The sequence below is a fragment of the Sus scrofa genome, chromosome X (genome assembly GCF_054392235.1).
Source record: "Sus scrofa isolate SSC_HxYL_T2T_F1_AM1 chromosome X, Sscrofa_HxYL_maternal_Yorkshire_Landrace_v2.0, whole genome shotgun sequence".
Lineage (NCBI taxonomy): Eukaryota > Metazoa > Chordata > Mammalia > Artiodactyla > Suidae > Sus > Sus scrofa.
The window spans coordinates 130,424,148-130,444,318 of NC_139401.1; the positions used below are offsets into that span (position 1 = coordinate 130,424,148).

General features: G+C 38.5%; 1 long non-coding RNA gene across 1 annotated transcript in view; it reads right to left on the reverse strand.

Moving 5' to 3' along the window:
- Positions 1-762: 762 nt before the first annotated feature.
- LOC146394810 (uncharacterized) overlaps positions 763-20,171 on the reverse strand; it is a 156,289-nt gene continuing 136,880 nt past the window's right edge. The window contains exon 5 of the long non-coding RNA XR_014835144.1: positions 763-3,736. This is a non-coding gene — a long non-coding RNA (uncharacterized LOC146394810). The remainder of the gene's footprint in view (positions 3,737-20,171) is intronic.

The following is a 20,171-nucleotide window of genomic DNA, read 5'->3' on the forward strand; positions in this document are numbered from 1 at the left end:
TTTTGTCTCTCACAGCTGATCACTTCCCCCATCTCCACCTTCCCTACCCTGTTGTGGAACCACTCAAAGGGCTGGTGGGGAATTGCATGGACTCTTGGTATGTGTTGAGAGATCAGCTATAGTAGCATGGCCACTGTCAGAAATCTGCAGGGCTTCTGAAGCATTGTCTGAGTGTGTTCTAACAATGGCCACCCTGCCTGGGCTCCTGTTGATACCAGTGTTACTCTAACCAGCTAAGGGGGCTTGTATTCTCCATGTAGAACCACAGGACCAGGGTTCCAAGTCATGGGCTTGACCTGCTCATTCTCCAGGGTGGGTGTCTGCCCATGTAATCTCCTTTTCTTTGAGTTGCCTCTGAGGGGCACAGGTCCCAGCCTCATTGCTTTTCTTCCCTTCCTACCCAATTACCTATGCATCTTTCTTAGATCATTGGTTGCTCAGGAGTCCTTCCAGTTTCCAGTTGGTTTTCAGTGGGAATTATTCCATATGTAGATGTACTTTTTATCTGTCTGTGGTGGGAGGTGAGCTCCACATCCTCTTATCTTACTCTACCATCTTGATATCCAGTCCTTCACTCATTAGTCTTAATTTATGTTGCTCCTACACCCTTAATGCATATTCTGCAACTAAATAGTGGAATTTTCTGTTCTTAATACTTGTAAACTGGTGTTAATAACAATAACAACCAAATTTATGAGATTTCAGTGAGCTCATGTAATACAATGAGTACAATGTTGATGCATTACAAGTGTCCAAAAAAGATTTTTTTTTTAATTTTTTTTTTTTTTGGTCTTTTTGCCATTTCTTGGGCCGCTCCCATGGCATATGGAGGTTCCCAGGCTAGGGGTCTAATCGGAACCATAGCCACCAGTCTACGCCAGGGCCACAGCAACGTGGGATCCGAGCCGCGTCTGCAACCTACACCACAGCTCACAGCAACGCCAGATCCCTAACCCACTGAGCAAGGGCAGGGACCGAAACCGCAACCTCATGGTTCCTAGTCGGATTCGTTAACCACTGCGCCATGACAGGAACTCCTCCAAAAAAGATTTTTAATTTTGATTATTAGTAATGGTAATAGATAAAGCAAAAGAAACTGTTCTTACAATATGATGCAACTAGATGATTAACGCAATTAACCTAACATAATGCCTAGCACTTAATAAGTTCACAATAGATAACAACCACTAATATTACTTCAATTACATATTCTTTTTTATTATTCTCTCAACAGATATTTGAAGTAGGTAATTCCATTTTAGAGAATTGGAAACTCAGGCTTAAAAAGGTAAAATGACTTCCCAAAGATCATACAGCTAGCAGGTAATAAAACCTGGACATAAGTTAAGATCTTAAGACTCTTGTGTCAATGCCATTATGATTACTGAGTGTATGACAATGTCACAGTTTATATCAGGCCAGATGTTTTTGTAAATAAAGTTTTATTGGGACACAGCTACATTCGTTTGTTTATATTTGGCTATGGTTGTTTTTGTACTACAACAGCAAAGTTGAGTAGTTGTAACAGAGTCCATACTGCCCAGAAAGTCTAAAATATTTGGCATCTTGGTCTTCACAGAGAAAGAGTAGACCTCTGATCTAGTCCAAAGGCGATTTAATGATATTGAGAACAAATACTCTATTTATACATAATCGTTTTGTAAATTACCAATTACAAAACAGTGCATTAGAAACAGATTGTCACCTAACCTCAGTCTTTTCTCAAAAGCAGAATGGAAGTGGCACAGTATCCTTTGTGGCCAGTACTCCTTGATGCTGACCAGGAAGGGCTGAAATGTAAAAAGCAGCAGATCTCTAGGAGAGGTTTGACTACCACGGACTTCTCAAGGCTTCTACTACCAGGTGACTTCAGATGCTCTCTGACCACAAGCGAAACCTTCTCAGACACACCTTCAGACTAAACCCCCCTTTCCCTTTTAGTTCCCTTTAAAGCAGTAGTAGTGATCATCCCAGTGTGCTTGACCCCAGGAACCTGGGCTGGCAAATTTGAAACTGTGTAACCTCAGCTGGCACCACTAATCACCTGGCCCCAACTAAAGAGCAAGAAACAAATGGTACTGTAATCTGTGGTAATGATGCTGGTTGCTCAGTCCTGGATGTGGAGAGATACTTTTGATTACCACCTAGGGCCCTGTTCCATCAGGAGGTCAAGACGCCACAATTCCATTGAACATTTTGAACCCAAAATGACCACAATATTCCCATCAAAGAAGAGTTTCCCTTAATTAGTAGACACCAGATTTGGCCCTTGCTTTTAAACAGGTGGTATGGAGACAGCATCTTATCAATCAAATCTTTTCCCCAGTAACTTCATCAGCATCTCTAGATAGTAACTTAGGATGAGTGATCTGCTATAAAATTTACTGAGAACAACTGCAACAAATGTTATTTTGAAAAACCCACTGACTGCAAACAGCCAGCTTTGAGTGTTTGAAGTTGCAACATGTGTCATCAATGTTCTTTTTCCCTGGTGATGGAGAAGGTTAAATAGCATATCCTTATCACTGTTATCTAACTTTTAGTTTGGGCAACTTGGGCAGTTGATTGTGTAAGGAATATAGAGGCAGGGTGTCTTTCCTCCTAAATGTCACTATGAAAGGAAGTTAATTGATTGGCAGTACGGATGAGGAGACTATTTTCTCCCAGGTGAAGGAACACATTGATGTTTAAATGCAGTTGAAATTGGAATGTTTACACTGGGTTACACTCTGTGTAAGGAATTAGGACTCTTGGCTGGAGAGATACAGACTGCATTATGTAGAAAGGCCATTTCTGAAAACATAAGAAAATTAAATTAAACTCTAAGTAAAGGACAATATCAGATCCTCAAAGGAGTCATCTTTAAAGAATGCAATATATTAAGGTATTTTGTTTCCTAAATATCATTCATAACCCATATACGGCAACACTGAGGAAACAACTGAAGGATATTTTATGCTAATTATCCTAGCAATAGTCAGGCCTTTATCATATTTATTTTATCATATTTCTTCAGGGCTAAAGTTTGCTTCAGCTTCTTTCTACCTAAATGAGATCAAACCAGGATAGCATTCAAGAGTTCAGCCATAGTCTCTTTAAGCAACTCAGATCAAGCACCCTCTCTTTTTTTTAATGTGTGCACAAAGATTAACTTAAGCAGTAGTAATGTTGTTTTCTTGGCAAGGATGTATGCTAAGAGAGTTGATGTTTTAGTCAGAAGAAAACAAAGTATTTGGAAGAAAATACACAACCCATTTAAAGAAATCCTGTATCTCTAAAGAAGCTGTGTGGGACTGCAACAGGCATTTGTCATTCTTTCCAGCAGTCCAGGATATGAACCCCCTTCCAATGTATGGGGAATCCTTACCTCATGAGTTTTGATGGGAGGCAGGATCCCCTTCTCCCGTAGAGAGACTGAAAATACTTGCTTTGCCCGCCTCCCTTGCTGCTAAAGTATTGACATCTGTTGTAGAAGAGCACGTTCCTAACCTCCCCGATGAGAATCACCCGGGGTTCTTAACATCTACACAAATTTTTCTCAAGATGATTCTAAGTGGCTGTGAGAAGAGGCCAGGGAAAGATTTACCTTAACATATACTCAGGTGATTCTTCTTATCAAGGAGGCCTGGTAACCAAACATGGGCCAGGAATAGCCCAACAGTCCTTCACCTTGGGTCTGCAGCGGATTCATCAGTGGAGTTTTGGAAACCCAGGACCAACTGACTCAAAATCATCTCTGGGGTGGAGAGAGAAAGAGAGGGACATAGAGGGACAAGAGGGAGAAGAAGGAGAGAGGGAGAGAGAGAGGAGCTTCATCGGTGATTCCATTGCATAGTAAAGCTTTTTTATTTATTTATTTATTTTTAGGGCTGCACCTGCAGCATATAGAAGTTCCCAGGCTAGGGGTCTAATCAGAGCTGCAGCTGCTGGCCTTCGCCACACCCACAGCAATGCCAGATCCGAGCCACATCTGTGACCTACACCACAGCTCACAGCAATGCCAGATCCTTAACCTACTAAGTGAGGCCAGGGATCAAACCCGCGACCTCATGGATACTAGTTGGGTTCATAACATGTTGAGCCATAACGGAAATGCCCACATAGTGAAGTTTTCAAAACCCCTGTTTTAGGCCGACTTCACTAAACAGGTGCTGGAACTTTGATATACAAATGATGTAAGGCGAGGACAACTGTGATGGGGGTCAATGGTAAGGGCAGCACAATCAAGTCACTTAGGTAGCCCAGACAGCAGTGCTAGTGAGAGCATCCATCATCCAGTGATCTGTCACCATCGCCAGTTGTCCAAGCTATAGAATTCAGTAGTTGTTCCTTAATTCAGTTCATTATTTGGTCTAATTTTGAGCATTGCTTAAGGTTGCACAGTTCTGAGGTCGATTTTTCCAATATTCCTATTAATTAAATTCCTCATGTACATAAACCAGCCAGAAGTGGTTTCTGTCGTTTGCAAATAATAATACAAAGTACTACTACAACAGAGCAGACCCTGACTTTGCAGTAAGGAGACCTACCTTTGAACACCATGTGACCTCTCTGAGCCACTATTTCCTTATCTGTAAAATGGGAATGTCATCTAGTTTTACACAGCAGTTGTGATGATTAAATTGCATAGAAATGCAGTGCTGTTGGCAGGCTTCCAGATGTCCCTCTAGGACAAGATAAGGGCTAGCAGTGTGGGAAGAGGATGAGGGCTGTGTCTTGAAGGGCTATTTGCATGGCAAACACAATATTGACTTTGATCATATATTTACACGTGGTGACTTTGAGGGGTGGTTTATGGAGTTTGTTCCCCAAAGCCAGTCCTTGGAACGGCCACTAGAAAGAGCACGGCACACGGCATTAAATGTCATTTTCCTTCTTTCCTTCCTTAATATTCAATGTGCAAATCCAGTCCAAGAACTAGATCCTAGGAGAGTAGGATTTCAGAGCTTGTAGGAAACTTGTTCACTAGTTACCTAGTCTACTGAATAAATAATTTTGAGTTACAAAAATTCCAGTGTATTTAAAGAACATAATTTATACACCCACATGTTTTTCTCTGATATGCTTAACTATGATCCCAGTTCCTATTTATAGCCCTTATTTATGGAATTAACAATCCTATATGTGGCTTATGTCTTCCAATCAGAAGGCTCTATTTTGAGCTATCATCCAGTGTTAACTCACTCAGGAAGGTCCTGCCATTAGTTGGCTGTTGCTATAGCAAAATGGAAATTAAAACTTGAGAATTCTAAATCTGATATCTGCCAGACGGGTAGGATGCAGACAAAATATATTTCCATTATGATGATGATTTTTTTTATAACTTTGGCTCTCCATTTCTCCTCCTCTCCCCCTCACTCCATATGATCCCAGCCCCACTCCATTCTTCATAGGAAGATAATCCACTTTAACCACCATCCATATTTTCCCATACTCATAGTTCTATATAGACATGAGCCTATACATATATCTCATATACAGGGTATTTTTTTCTGTTGGAGATTGTTTTACAAGGAAAAGATTTTTTTTTTTTTTTGTCTTTTTGCTATCTCTTTGGGCCGCTCCCGCGGCATATGGAGGTTCCCAGGATAGGGGTCGAATCGGAGCTGTAGCCACCGGCCTATGCCAGAGCCACAGCAATGCGGGATCCGAGCCGTGTCTGCAACCTACACCACAGCTCACGGCAACGCCGGATCCTTAACCCACTGAGCAAGGGCAGGGACCGAACCCGCAACCTCATGGTTCCTAGTCGGGTTCGTTAACCACTGTGCCACGACGGGAACTCCAAGGAAAAGATTTTTTAAACATAATTTTCTGTATCTTGCTATTTTCACTTAACAATACTGTGTGGAAATCCCTTCTAATTTTTTAATGGCTGTGTGATATTCTAGAATTTAAATACACTATATTTTATTCAGTCATACACCTACTGATAGATGTCTATTTTTCTCTACCTTTTTACAAATACACATTTGTTTTGAATTTTTTTTATCTCATATATATATCCACAGATGTGGGACTTTCTGTTAAACATAAAAAAGCAGTTTTTCGGGAGCTTCATGCACCCCAGTTCCATGAGGACCATTCTGCATCTCTCCATATGTACCTCTTCATCTGACTGTTCATCTGTATCCCTTATAATATCCTTTATAATAAACTGTTAAAGAACCCTGGAAAAGCCCAGGAATTAGAGCTAGCAGGCATCACTGATGTCGAAGTGTGGATGATTCTAAAAAACACAAGAATTGGTTGAAAGTCTGATTGAGAAGCCCTTACTATGCTGATAGAGATATACTCTGGAGAAGCTGATCCAGAGAAACTCTGGATTTTGAAAAGCCAATCAGAACTAAGGGTGAAACTTTTTTTTTGTAAAAGAGGAGATTAAGGAAAAGACAGTATCTTGAACAGAGGTAACCACAATGGTTATCAGTGGACAACCGAGTAATACTATATATGAAGAACAGCTCCTATGGGAAAGGATCAGACAAAAAGAGTAACACGTTGAAGAGAAGATGAAAAAACACAGAAAATACAGGAAACAATGTAAAATTATAAAACAAATACAAAATTAGGATACTATAAGAAATATATAAGCTTTAGGAAATTAAAATATGGTAGCAGAAAGTTTAAAAATCAGTAGAAAGATTAGAAGATAATTTTGAGGAACTCGCCCAATGTGTACAACAATAAAGCAAAGTGAAAGAAAACAGGCATTTTTCAGAAATGTGAGGCTGCAGATGTTTATTCCTTTGAATATTTGGGAGGAAGTTACTGAGAAGAGATACACATATCCGTTAAGAGAATATGATGGCATGGTAGTGAAAAGTAGTATAAGCAATAAGAGAAAAAGATAATTGCTAAATCCCTAGAGGTTAGAGTTATATAAGGAAGGAATATAATATACTACATATTTAGCCATCAACATTTCTATGATGATAGTAATAATGTAAAGAGTGACCTCAGAATTAAGTGCAATTGTAGTATGACCATATGGGAAAGATGGGATAGGAGATATATATTAGGCTGGAAAATCTGCAAGGTGTGTAAGAAAACCAAATTCATTTTGTTGATATTTGGAAGTGAAAGATAACATATAAAGTTAAATTATGAAGAAATAGGAATTTTATATGTTATTTATGTATATATGGAAATACATATGATAAGAAACAGCTAAAAGAATTTAACTGCATCTGGAAAATGGCAATGGAAATTGGGAAACACTGGATAATTGTCATTTTTTTTCAGAATTTATGGAACTATTTGATTTTTAAGCTATAAATATATCAATATATATTACATTCAAATATTTATTGTATATAATATGTAATGTATTTTTATATCTTTTATTATATATCTATGTTATATATGTTCCTATAATATCAATATATTACATATTATTTTATTGATTTTATTTTATTAATTTTATTTAAATTCTATAAATATGTATTTGTCACTGTTTTATATATTACAAATTACATATGAAATATAAAACTGTGATAAAAATAAAAGTGAAATTTCAAAATGATACTGCAAACAAATCAAAATTTGAACAGCAAGTATATGTAGGTGGTAAAATTATGTGTTTTTAATTTTCTTCACTGTACTTCTCTGGATTATGAAACTTTTCTTCAATAAACCTGGATTACTATTATAAGTAGATTAAAAAAAAGACAGAAAAAAATTGAGGAAATTCAACAACTGTGACTAAAATTACCTAATTATTATGAGCAAATTATGACAAAGAAGATGAGTGTTCTCTAAAAATAAGGAAATATCCTGATTTTTTTTTTTTAAGAGTTGTTCAATGTGTGGTTTTGGCCGCAGGCAACTAAACTAACCAACAATGGCCTGTACCAGGCAGATATATAATTCAAGTCCTTGTTGCTTCTTGGTCACAAGATGTCTCCTGCAGCTTCAGATTTTCATACAACAAGATTCAAAACAAAATATGTGGGGACATGGGGCAGAATTCTTTTTATACAGTTCTTTATAAGGAAAAAAATATTTCACAGAAGGCACCTCATAATCTAGATGGCCAAAATTGTGTCACACACATCTATCTCTGGACCACTCATAGTATAGTATCCCATGATTGGTTTGGACTGGTTTCATTGCCCAGGGTCCTGTTAGCAACAATAAAAAAACAAAACAAAACAAAACAAAAGATGAAGGCAATGACTGTTGGAAAGGCGCTCAAGAAGGTCTACCACCACAAGGTATGGAAATGATTATTATACTACTTTATACATTCTCACTAAAATATTTAACCTGCGTATATCCCCCCAAAATCTGTTAATCCATTTAACTGACACACAGCAATATTTTCGTATAGCATGTTCTATAAAAATAATTGAATATTTAAAAAGCATTTACTAAGTAATCGCTAACTATAAAGCATCATGCTGAGCACATCTGCGGGCATAAAGATGAATAAGAAACAGTCCCAGCCCTGCGCAGTATAACTACTCCAGAAGAGGCATGAGAGATCCGATGTTTGGGGGGGGGGGCGCTGTTTTTGGTTTTTGTTTTCATTTTGGCTGCAATGTGCAATGGCTTGATATGAGATCTCAGTTTCCAGACCAGGGATCAAACCCAGGCTGCAGCAATGAAAGTGCTGAATCCTAACCACTAGACCATCAGGGAATTCCCTTGGACATTAATTTTATATGTATTCAAGCTTCTCACTTCATCCTCTATCTCATACCATCTGTTCTGTTTTCAATCCTTTTTGTGTGTTTCACTTTGGATTATTTCTTCTGAATTATTCTCTATTTCACTCACAAATTCTCTCCTCAGGTCTTAAATCCCTAATTGTAGAGGTTGATTTCACTTACTGTGTTTTCATCTTTTTTTTTTTCTTTCTTTAGGGCTGTAGCTGTGGCATATAGAAGTTCCCAGGCTAGGGGTCAAATCGGAGCTGCAGCTGCCAGCACGGTACGCCACAGCCACAGCAATACCAGATCCTTAACCCACTGAGCAAGGCCAGGGATCAAACCCACATTCTTATGGATACTAGTCGGGTTCATTATAGCTGAGCCACAACAGGAATTCCTGTTTTTTCTTCTATTCTAAAACTTCTGTTTGGTTCTCTTTCAAACCTATGTCACTTTTTATACTTTACAATCCTTTTCAGGGATTTTTAATTTGGTCTCATCCAAAGGAACACATTAAATTTTAATGATATGAATCTATGTAGTGAAAAACCCATTTTGAAATGTAAGATGGAGGTCCTGTCTATTTTTTGTTCTTTCTGCTATTTTGTGTTCAAAATATCATGTTTCCTACCGTGTCCAGTTGTATTTCATCGAGTATTGAACACTGTATTTCAAAAGTTATAAGCAGACCTCAATTTCTTCGGGAGGGTAATTTCCTCTAAAGTATTTTTCATTTGTTTCTGCCAAGGGCCTTTGCTTGAACCTGAGATCATCTTAATCCAATTTGAGGTCTTGAGATTTACTCCTAGGATCTTCTTTCCATGTCTTCACTCTAAAGGGGTGAGCAAACTACAGCCCACAGATCAAATATGGCTGGCAAGCCAATTCCAGCACATAGCCTGCTTTTGCTTGATCCATGGGCAAGGAAACTTTTTCACATTTTTAAGGGGTTGTAAAAAAAAAATCAAAGGACTAGATGAGTGGGAGACAATATATGGCCTGTAAAGATATTATTCTCCGGCTTTTTGCAGAGAAGATGGCTAACCTCTGGTCTAAAGCATGAAGGAGTTTCCCTGACCCCTACCTTTGTTAGATTCTGTACCCCAAACTTCTGTCCCCTATACCTGAAAGGCTTTTATAAAGAGACTCAGCATCTCAGTTACCTATTCCAAATCAGCAAACTCTCCCAGGGAAAAGGGTAGTCTTCAATGGCAGACCACTCCCCCGTTTTCCTGTCTTCTCCCATATCTTTGGTAATTCTTTATAATCTTTTTTAACTCTTTTATTCTTAAAGAAGACAATTTTAAGAGGTAAATTAAATATAAACATTATCTTGAGAAAGAAGATAGGTATGAATTACCTAGCTCACTATTACCCAAAGGAAAAACCAATGCTATTTTCAGATCTATCTTCCAATTTGTTAATTAAATATATCAATTTAATTTTACATGTGTTCATTAAATACATTGTTTTAAATTTCAGTTATACTTTTATTAGTATAAATTGTTGCATTGTTTTTCAAAACTTGACAACTTTTATAATCTTATGATATGCTTATATTTTTAATCTTATGTATATTTAAAGATAATAAATATCCTTTTAAGATTAGTATCTGATAATTCCAATATCTAAAGTTTTTCTTGTTTCTGAAGCTTCTGCCATTTTCAGGTGGCTTCTTCTCATGGCGCCTTATTTTTCAGCATGTTTTGAGGATATCTTTCCTGTGAATTCACATTTCTTTGAATTTTAACCTACGTGAATTCTTTGAGTGATGGCAATATGGTGAACTAGATACCCTGAAAGACCCTTCTACTGAAAGTAACTAATAATGCTGAACAGATGAAATGTAATATATATGCTTATATTTAAAATGTAAAATAAAGTTTTAAAATATATTTTATTTAAATAAATAAATAAAATATAAAATACTAAATAATATACATATTTTTAATGTCTCAATGAACTGGCAGGTAAGTAACGAATATGCAGAGTCTAAAAAGTGAGAATGAGGGAGTTCCCATCGTGGCACAGTGGTTAACGAATCCGACTAGGAACCATGAGGTTGCAGGTTCAATCCCTGGCCTTGCTCAGTGGGTTAACGATCCGGCATTGCCGTGAGCTATGGTTTAGGTTGCAGAGGTGGCTCGGATCCCACATTGCCATAGCTCTGGCATAGGCCAGCAGCTGCACCTCCAATTCGACCCCTAGCCTGGGAACCTCCATATGCTGGAGGAGCAGCTCAAGAAAAGGCAAAAAGGCCAAAAAAAAAAAAAAGTGATAATGAGAACATAGAAAGATAAATCTATACAAAAGTCAATTGCTTAACACTTAGTTGTTCATTGCTCAATCTACACAAATGTGGCAACCCTAGACAGAAAGTTAAGATGTTCTGTTACTAGTCATGTGATAGAATATTGAAATCTTAGCTTCAGGCCTGAAGGTCTGATAAATTTTCAAAGAACAGTTGCAACAAGAATCAAAATTATTCAATCAAACTGACAAGTTTTTGCACAGAAAAGAAAACCCAAAAGAAAACAAAAAGACAACTTACAGAATGGGAGAAAATAGTTTCAAATGATGTAACTGACAAGGGCCTAATCTCTAAAATATATAAACAACTTATAGAACTCAACAGCAAAAAAGCCAACAACCCAACTGAAAAATGGGCAAAGGACCTGAATAGACATTTCTTGAAGGAAGATATACAGACAGCTAACAAGCGCTTGAAACAATGCTCAACATCCCTGATTATTAGAGAAATGCAAATCAAAACTACCACGAGATACCACCTCACCCCAGTCAGAGTGACCGTCATTCATAAGTCCACAAATAACAAATGCTGGAGGGGGTGTGGAGAAAAGGGAACCCTCCTGCACTGTTGGTGGGAATGTAAACTGGTACAGCCACTATGGAGGACAGTTTGGAGGTACCTTAGAAAACTATACATAGAACTACCATATGACCCAGCAATCCCACTCTTGGGCATATATCCAGACAAAACTGTCCTTGAAAAAGACACATGCACCTGCATGTTCATTGCAGCTCTATTCACAATAGCCAAGACATGGAATCAGCCCAAATGTCTACTGATACGTGATTGGATTAGGAAGATGTGGTATATATACACAGTGGAATACTACTCAGCCATAAAAAAGAATGAAATAATGCCATTTGCAGCAACATGAATGGAACTAGAGACTCTCACCCTGAGTGAAGTAAGTCAGAAAGAGAAAGACAAAAACCATATGATATCACTTATATCTGGAATCTAATATATGGCACAAAGGAAACTTTCCAAAGAAAAGAAACTCATGGAGTTGGAGAATAGACTTGTGGTTGCCAAAGGGGAAGGGGAGGGACTGGGAGGGACTGGGAGCCTGGGGTAAATAGATGCAGAATGTAGCCTTTGGGATGGATTAGCAATGAGATCCTGCTGTGTAGCACTGGGAACCATGTCTAGTCACTTAGGATGTAACACGTAATGTGAGAAAAAGAATGTATATATATATATATGTGTGTGTAACTGGGTCACCGTGCTGTACAGAAGAAAAAAATGTATAAATAAATGATAAAGAAATTATTCATACACTTTTTTATTTATTTTTTTTTTTTTGTCTTTTTGCCATTTCTTGGGCCACTCCCGCGGCATATGGAGGTTCCCAGGATAGGGGTCGAATCGGAGCTGTAGCCACCAGCCTACGCCAGAGCCACAGCAACGCAGGATCCGAGCCGCGTCTGCAACCTACACCACAGCTCATGGCAACGCCGGATCGTTAACCCACTGAGCAAGGCCAGGGACCGAACCCGCAACCTCATGGTTCCTAGTCGGATTCGTTAACCACTGCGCCACAACGGGAACTCCAATACACTTTTTTAAAAAGCTAAATATAGTCATTAATTATCAATGAATAAGTGATCAATTAATGACTGCCCCATAATAGCATAGTCTATATGGATAAGACTGATGAAGCTCATCCAAATCCAGTTCTCCTTCCCAGCCACACAGAAGGATGCAGTTCCCATTTGTCTTACATTAAGGGAGGAGCATGTGAACCTAGTTTTAGCGAATGAAACATGAGTAGAAGTGATGTGTACCATTTCTGGGCTCAAGCATTTGAAAGCCTCTGTATAATCCTCTACCTCTCTACTCCTGCCTCATTATGGAGGACATGTTGAAGTGATGGAGCCAGAAAATAGGCAACTTGATGACTAAGTCACTTCATGAGCAGAGCTGCCGGGAGACTCTACCTGACTTACATTATTCCACGTGTGCAAGAAATAAAGCATTCTATGCTAAATTGTTATACTTTCAGAGCTAATTTGTTACTGTAGCATGGCCTAGCATTTTCCCAGTGGATTTCCTCCTACAAAAACCAAAACCACAGGTATTTACCCTGGACCATTACAGGCATTATGCTATTAACAGCAGCAGAAGCAGTTATAACACTAACTTGTATTGAATCCTTACTTTTTGCCAAACATTGTCCTAAGCACTTTGCATGCTTTGATTCTTCCATCTCCACCACAACCTATGAGATAAATACTTTTTATTATTATTAAAGTGAATTTATAATGTTGTGTCAATTTCTTCTATACAGCAAAGTGACCCAGTCATTCATATATATATATATATGTATGTATGTATGTATATATATATATGTATGTATATATGTATATACACACACACATTCCCTTTCTTATATTATCTTCCATCATGGTCTATCCCAAGAGACTAGATACAGTTCCCTGTGCTATACAGTAGGACCTCATTGTTTATCTATCCTAAGTGTAATAGTTTGCATCTACTAATCCCCAAACTCCCAGTCCATCCTACTCCCTCTCTCCCTCCCCCTTGGCAACTACAAGTCTGTTCTCCATGTGAATCTATTTCTGTTCTGTAGATAGGTTCATTTGTGCCATGTTTTAGATTCCATATATAAATGATATCATATTGTATTTATGTTTCTCTTTCTGACTTACTTCCCTTAGTATGAGAATCTCTAGTTGCATCTGTGTGGCTGCAAATGGCATCATTTGTTCATTTTTATGGCTGAGTAGTATTCTACTGTGTATATGTACCACATCTTCTTAATCCATACATCTATTGATGGACATTTAGGTTGCTTCCATGTCTTGGCTATCGTGAATAGTGCTGCTATGAATATATGGGTGCATGTATTTTTGAATTGTAGTTTTGTCCAGCTATATGTCCAGAGGTGGGATTTCTGGATCATATGGTAGTTATATAATAGATAGTTTTAATATCTCTCTTTGAATTTCTGAGGAACCCTAATATTAGATAAAAGTTAGGTAACTTCTCCACAGTCCCAGAGTATGTACTCTTTGACACCCTATCTAATACTTCTTTCACTCAAGGAGTATTTCTTCAGGGCCTACCAATGTTAGGCCTTTGACTGCTGCATCTATCAAGCCCAGGAAACAAAACAGACACTCTCACTTCCTTCAAAAAGGCTACTGTCTAATTTCACACAACACATAAAATCACACGCAAATGTTCACACACACACACAAGCACATGGTTTCACACACAGTAACACACAGATCTTTTCTTGAACTAGTTCACATACTCACAGACCCAAGATGCAACTCTTTGTTCTTTTGCATTCATCAAACAAATGCCAGGCACTGGGAATACAAAGTCAAGAAACATGATCTCAATTCTTAAAAGAGATTACCTTTCGGGAAACAAATCACATAGTCTTTCTCCTGGAAGAATGGTTAAATGAAGGCCATGAAGAAATCCACAAGATGAACTCAAATTTTTATAACACTTATAAGTCACACCTCAAACTTTGTCCAACATATATGACTCACACACTCTCTGAAATCAGTGGCCCTCTGGATATGCTAATAAACCCTAATAAACCCATACTGACAGTTACAGCCTATTTCTCCTAGAATGGAAGTATTCTCATTCTTAGACAATTTTGTCATTATTTGCAAGAAATCTAGTCCCAAGAAATAATAATATTATTACTTCTAATAATAATAATGATGTGCTAAGCAATAACAGTGTGCTTAGCAATTAAATAAGCAATGTATATTAGTAAAAATATATAATAACAATGCTAATAATGTACCTCCATACGCTGTGAAAGAAGCTCTAAAAATAAAAAAAAAAAAAAGTTGCAATGATAATTCACTAGGCCAACCAGATCCCTAAACTTTCCAGATTAGAGAATTGAAAAAAATACATGTACAGCTACTTGATGGTTTATACAATCATTCAATAAATATTTATAAGTCAGCTGTCATGTGCCAGGCACTGTTCTTGGCACCGGGGATACACCAGTGAACTAAAAAACAAAGATCTGTGACTTTGCCGAGCTCATTGTCTACTAGAAAAGAGAAAAAATAAATTACTGGGCAAAATAGCATCACAGATAGTGATAAAAGCCATAGAGAAGAGCCAGTCGAAGGAAGCAGATAGGGAGAGATATCAAGAAAGCTAGAGTAAATTAAGGTGGAAATAGAAGGTGATGAGATGAAAAATTTATTTTTAGGAGAGGTCATCGATGTCTTGTAGGCCATTGTACCCTCCCTGATTATGATGGTAAATTACTGGAGGCTTTGGATCAGGAGATTGACATGATCTGACTTAAATTTTTAAAAGAACGCTGTCAAATAAATGAGAAAAGTTAGCAGACTATTACAATAATCCAGAAGGAAAATGGTGGAAGCTTACACCAAAGTGGTCCGGGGCGGGGGGAAGTAGCTGAATTTTAGTTTTAATTGGCAGTAGAGCCACAGGATTTGCTGACATATTGGATGTGGGATGTGAGAGAGGGAAAACAAAGAGTTGAAAATAACTCCAATACTATTCTGGCCTATGGAACTAGAATAATGGACTTGCCATTTCCTAACTTTAAAAAATGTACAGATTGGTCAAATTTGGGGAGAACATCAGGAGTTCTGTTTTAGATGTTATCTGTTATCTTAGTTCACACTGCTATAACAAAATATCACAGACAGGGTGGCTTATAACAACAGAAATTTATTTCTTGCAGTCCTGGGGGCTGGGAGGTCCAAGCTCAAGGGGACAGGAGATTTGGTGTCTGATGAGGCCCTACCTCCTTGTTCACATGTGTCCATCTTCTTATTGTGTCCTCACACGGTGGAAGGGTGAGGGAGCTCCCTGGGGCCTCATTTATAAGGGCACTAATTCCACTCATGAGGGATCTACCCTCATCACCTAGTCATCTCCTAAAGTCCTCACTTCCTAACACCATCATACTAGGGACTGGATTTCAACATATGGATTTTGAGGAGACACAAACATTCAGTCCATAGCAGAAATAATAAGTTTCAGATGTACATTAGCTATTCATGTGTAGATGTCAAGAAGGCCATTGGCTATATGAGTCTGGAAATTAGAGAAGAGATTCTGGGCTGGAGACACAAATTTGGGAATCATTAACATATAATGGTATTCCAAGCCATGGAACTGGATAAGTCAATAGTCAAAAGAATAGACAGAGAAGAGATCTGAAGACTAAGTCCAGGGCAGCCCAGTACTTAGGAGTGGGAGATGTGGAAGAATCAGCAGAGTAAATAGAGAAGTAGCTAGTAATGTAGAAGGAAAACCAGGAAAGGATGGGTCCTGGAATCCAGGCTGAAGTGTTTCAAGGAAGAAAAAAAGATTAACTGTATCAAATATTGCAGATAGGTCAAGTATGATGAGGAATGATAGTCGACCACTGAATTCAACAATGAGAAAGCCTTTGACCTTGACAATAGCTGAGTTAATAAGAGTGGCGAAGATGAGACCCTGATTAGAGTAGGTTCAACAGGGAATGTGAAGAGAGGAAATGAAGACACTGGGCACAGGCAACATATTTCAAGGCATTTTGCTAAAAAAGAGAGCAGAAAAAAGGTACAGTGGATGGAAATGAATATGGCCAAGGTTTTGTTATTGTTTTTGTTGTTGTTGTTTGCTTTTTTAGGACTGTACCCGCAACATATGGAAGTTCCCAGGCTGGGGTCAAATTGGGGCTACAGCTGCTGGCCTACACCACAGCCACAGCAATGCGGGATCTGAGCCATGTCTGTGACCTACACCACAGCTCACAACAATGCCAGATCCTTACCCCATTGAGCAAGGCCAGGGATTGAACTCACAGCCCCATGGGTCCTAGTTGGGTTCATTAACCACTGAGCCACAAGGGAACTCCTGGCCAAGGTTTTTTTTGTTTTTGTTTTTTGTTTGTTTTGTTTTGTTTTAAGAATGGAGAAATTACAAGATGTCTTTATGCTCACAGGAATGATCCAGTTGAGAGGGAAAAAGCTGATGAGGAAAGGAAGGGAAAACTGCTGGACTGTTGTCTTTGAATAGGTGAGAAGGAGTGAGACTGAATGCACAAATGGAGGGTTTGGCTTTAGTTAGGCTCTTGTATGGGTCATCCTTAGCACCAGGAGAAAGCTGAGTATAGGGCAAAGATACAGAGGCATCATGAGGGAGGAGGGTTCATCAGACAGTCTTTGCCGGTACTAAGAAAAAAGAGAAGCAATGACTGAGAAAGTAGCAGAGCCCAATTAATAAGAGCTCTGAACTGGAGATCCGTGAATAGTTTCAGCTAAGGGTGTGTGACAAGAAAACCCAATCCTTGGAGCAGCTTCCTTAGATATGGAGTGGCAGCTACTTGTCAGTCCAAGGAGGTTACTCCAAGTTTATATTCTTACCACAAACTCCAATTACTTATGGTACCTTGAGTGCTTCCTTGCTCCTCAAAATCAAGGGAGCTTAACACGCCTGCAGAAACTTTAGTCCCATATGTGATACCTGCGCCTGCTTATTCTCCACTCTGCAGGATCTGGAATTGCATGTATCAAAATTCAATTTGTTATGACGTTGACTATAGAACTAATGTTAACTATATAACTTTTTTGGCTCTTTCCAACCCTGTGAAACTTAATACCAGGAATATCAGGTATCATGGCAGGTATACGATGAATTTGAGCCTGCTATTCCATTGTAGCTGTTTTGACACTATTTTGAATGCCACTGTATATTTTCTATTGTCATTTTCACATCTCCATTATAATTTCTCCTCAATTTTCATCCATGCAAAAATAATTTTTAAGTGAGGAAAATTTTATGCCCTGGCTTTGATAGTGATCAACTTCCCATGAGTTTTGGTGTCTGTGATATAGCTATGTCACACTAACACAGAGCGTTATCTTTCAGTACACCTGCAGTGTCCGACATCCTTTATGCCGCTCTTCAGTGGTTTTCATGTCAATGCACAGTGTATGAGCAGCAATTTAGCACAAATGTTGACTACAACTAAAAGGAAAAAATGTAATTAGTTATGACCGTGAATAAGTGGGAAATTTCTTTATCAACCGTGGCATCTGTTACATCCTCTCTACAAGTTAAACTGTTGAAACTTTTAGAATACATATTTTAGTATCACTATAAAGTCGGGGGATGTAGGAGATAACATGGCCACTGCATAACTATGTAGGGTTTTTGGGGAACTTTGGCTTTTAAGAACACTGAGATCAAGAGCCATTGTAGAGTTTTGAGAAGAGGGGTAACGTGATCTGTCTGAAATTGAAGGATCCCTTTGGCTACTGTTTGCATGATAGACTGAAGGGGAGCAAGTGTGGAAAGTGGAGTTCAGTGAGGAGGCCACTGCAGTGACCATGCATGAATGACATGATGATGCCTTAGACTAGAAAGATAAAGCAGGTTGAGATGTGGGATGGATTTAAGATACTTTTAGGAAGTAGAATAGAGAAGCCACTAGACACTCAATGCTACAGAGGAAAATACCTTCTCAAACTTATCAAGCAGTAGCTTCAGTCCACATGCTTTCCGGCTTACAAATGGCAGGCATTCAAGAAATACTACCTGGATGGAATCTCTTGAACATTAGAGCACTGAACATTAGGATCTACCCTTGAATCAGATCCATTTGGTAGCGAAAGCAGTAACAACGGGGCTTCCTCACAAATCGAGGCTTAATGCTTGGTTCCACCTCTAGAGAGTGGTGAGTGAAGGCAGAAAAAGACTTTTCCTGCTTTTGCAAGGCGCTGGAGTGAAGAGAGGGGCATGTCCAGCCGTTCTTTCGTTTAGTCATGTCCATCAAATCACATGCTATGATTTCATAGCAGAAGGGAATACGATGCCTCAGCAGCGCTCTTTCCCAAAGAGCCAAACACACACTTCAGAACACAGACCATGATGTTTCTCAGGGTAAAAGCATCACACTGGGATGCCAAGGCAAATTTTTAGGTGTTTCACTCTGGTCAACACTTTACTGCTCTCTGACTCTATACCAACTACACTGCCCACATCACCCCAGGATCCATCTACATTTTATATTCTGTCAGGAAACATTTCCTGCAACTCTCTGGTATCCCAGGCCCTGCGCTCCAAGATGAACAAGACACAGTGCCTGCCCTCCCAGAACTTGAAATTTAACAGGAATAGAAAATAGGTCATCCTTATCAATAGTAATTGCAGTTTAACTATAGGTCTTATTGAAAAGCTCTGATCTTTTTCACCTGCTTCTTCTCAAGGGTTAGCAGGGATCCAGGATTGAAACACGCTCTGGTATTTGCTTGCTCTCCAATAAAATGAAAAATGTAAAACCTGTTGTCTATGTACCAGTATGATTTTGTATTAATTTCTATTTTAAAATTTTATTGGAATATAGTTGACTTACAATGTTGTGTTAGTTTCAGGTGTACAGCAAAGTGAGTCAGTTATACATATACGCATATCCTTCTTTTTCAGATTCTTTCCCCATATAAGTTACTACAGAATATTGAATAGATTTCCCCATGTTATACAGTAGGTCCTTGTTACTTCTCTATCTTATACATAGTAGTGTGTATATATTAATCCCAACCTCCTAATTTATCCCTCCCCTCATGTTTCCCTTTTGGTAGCCATCAGTTTAGCTTCTAAATCTTTGAGTCAATTTCTGCTTTTTTAAGTTCTTTTGTATCATTTTTATTAGATTCCATACATTAGTGATCTCATATGATATTTGTCTTTCTTTGTCTGACTTACTTCACTTGGAATAATTTCTAGGTACATCCATGTTGCCACAAATGGCATTGTTTCATTCTTTTTCATGGTTGACTAATATTCCACTGTATATATGCAGCACATCTTCTTTGTCCAATCATCGGTTGATGGATATTTAGACTGCTTCCAAGTCTTGGCTATTTTAAATAGTGCTGCTATGAACGTTGGGGTGCACATATCTTTTTGAATTATGTTTTTCTCCTGATAATTGCCCAGGAGTGGGATTGCTGGTTCACATGGTCGTTCTATTTTTAGTTTTTTTAAGAAACCTCCATACTGCTCTCCACAGTAAGTGGTTGCACCAGGTTATATTCCCACCAACGGTGTAGGAGGGTTCCCTTTTTCTCCACGCCCTCTCCAGCATTTATTGTTTATAGGCTTTTTGATGATGGCCATGAATTTCTGATTGACATTTCTTCAGCAAGAGCTTTTCGTTTCTCAGTCGAGTAATTAATATA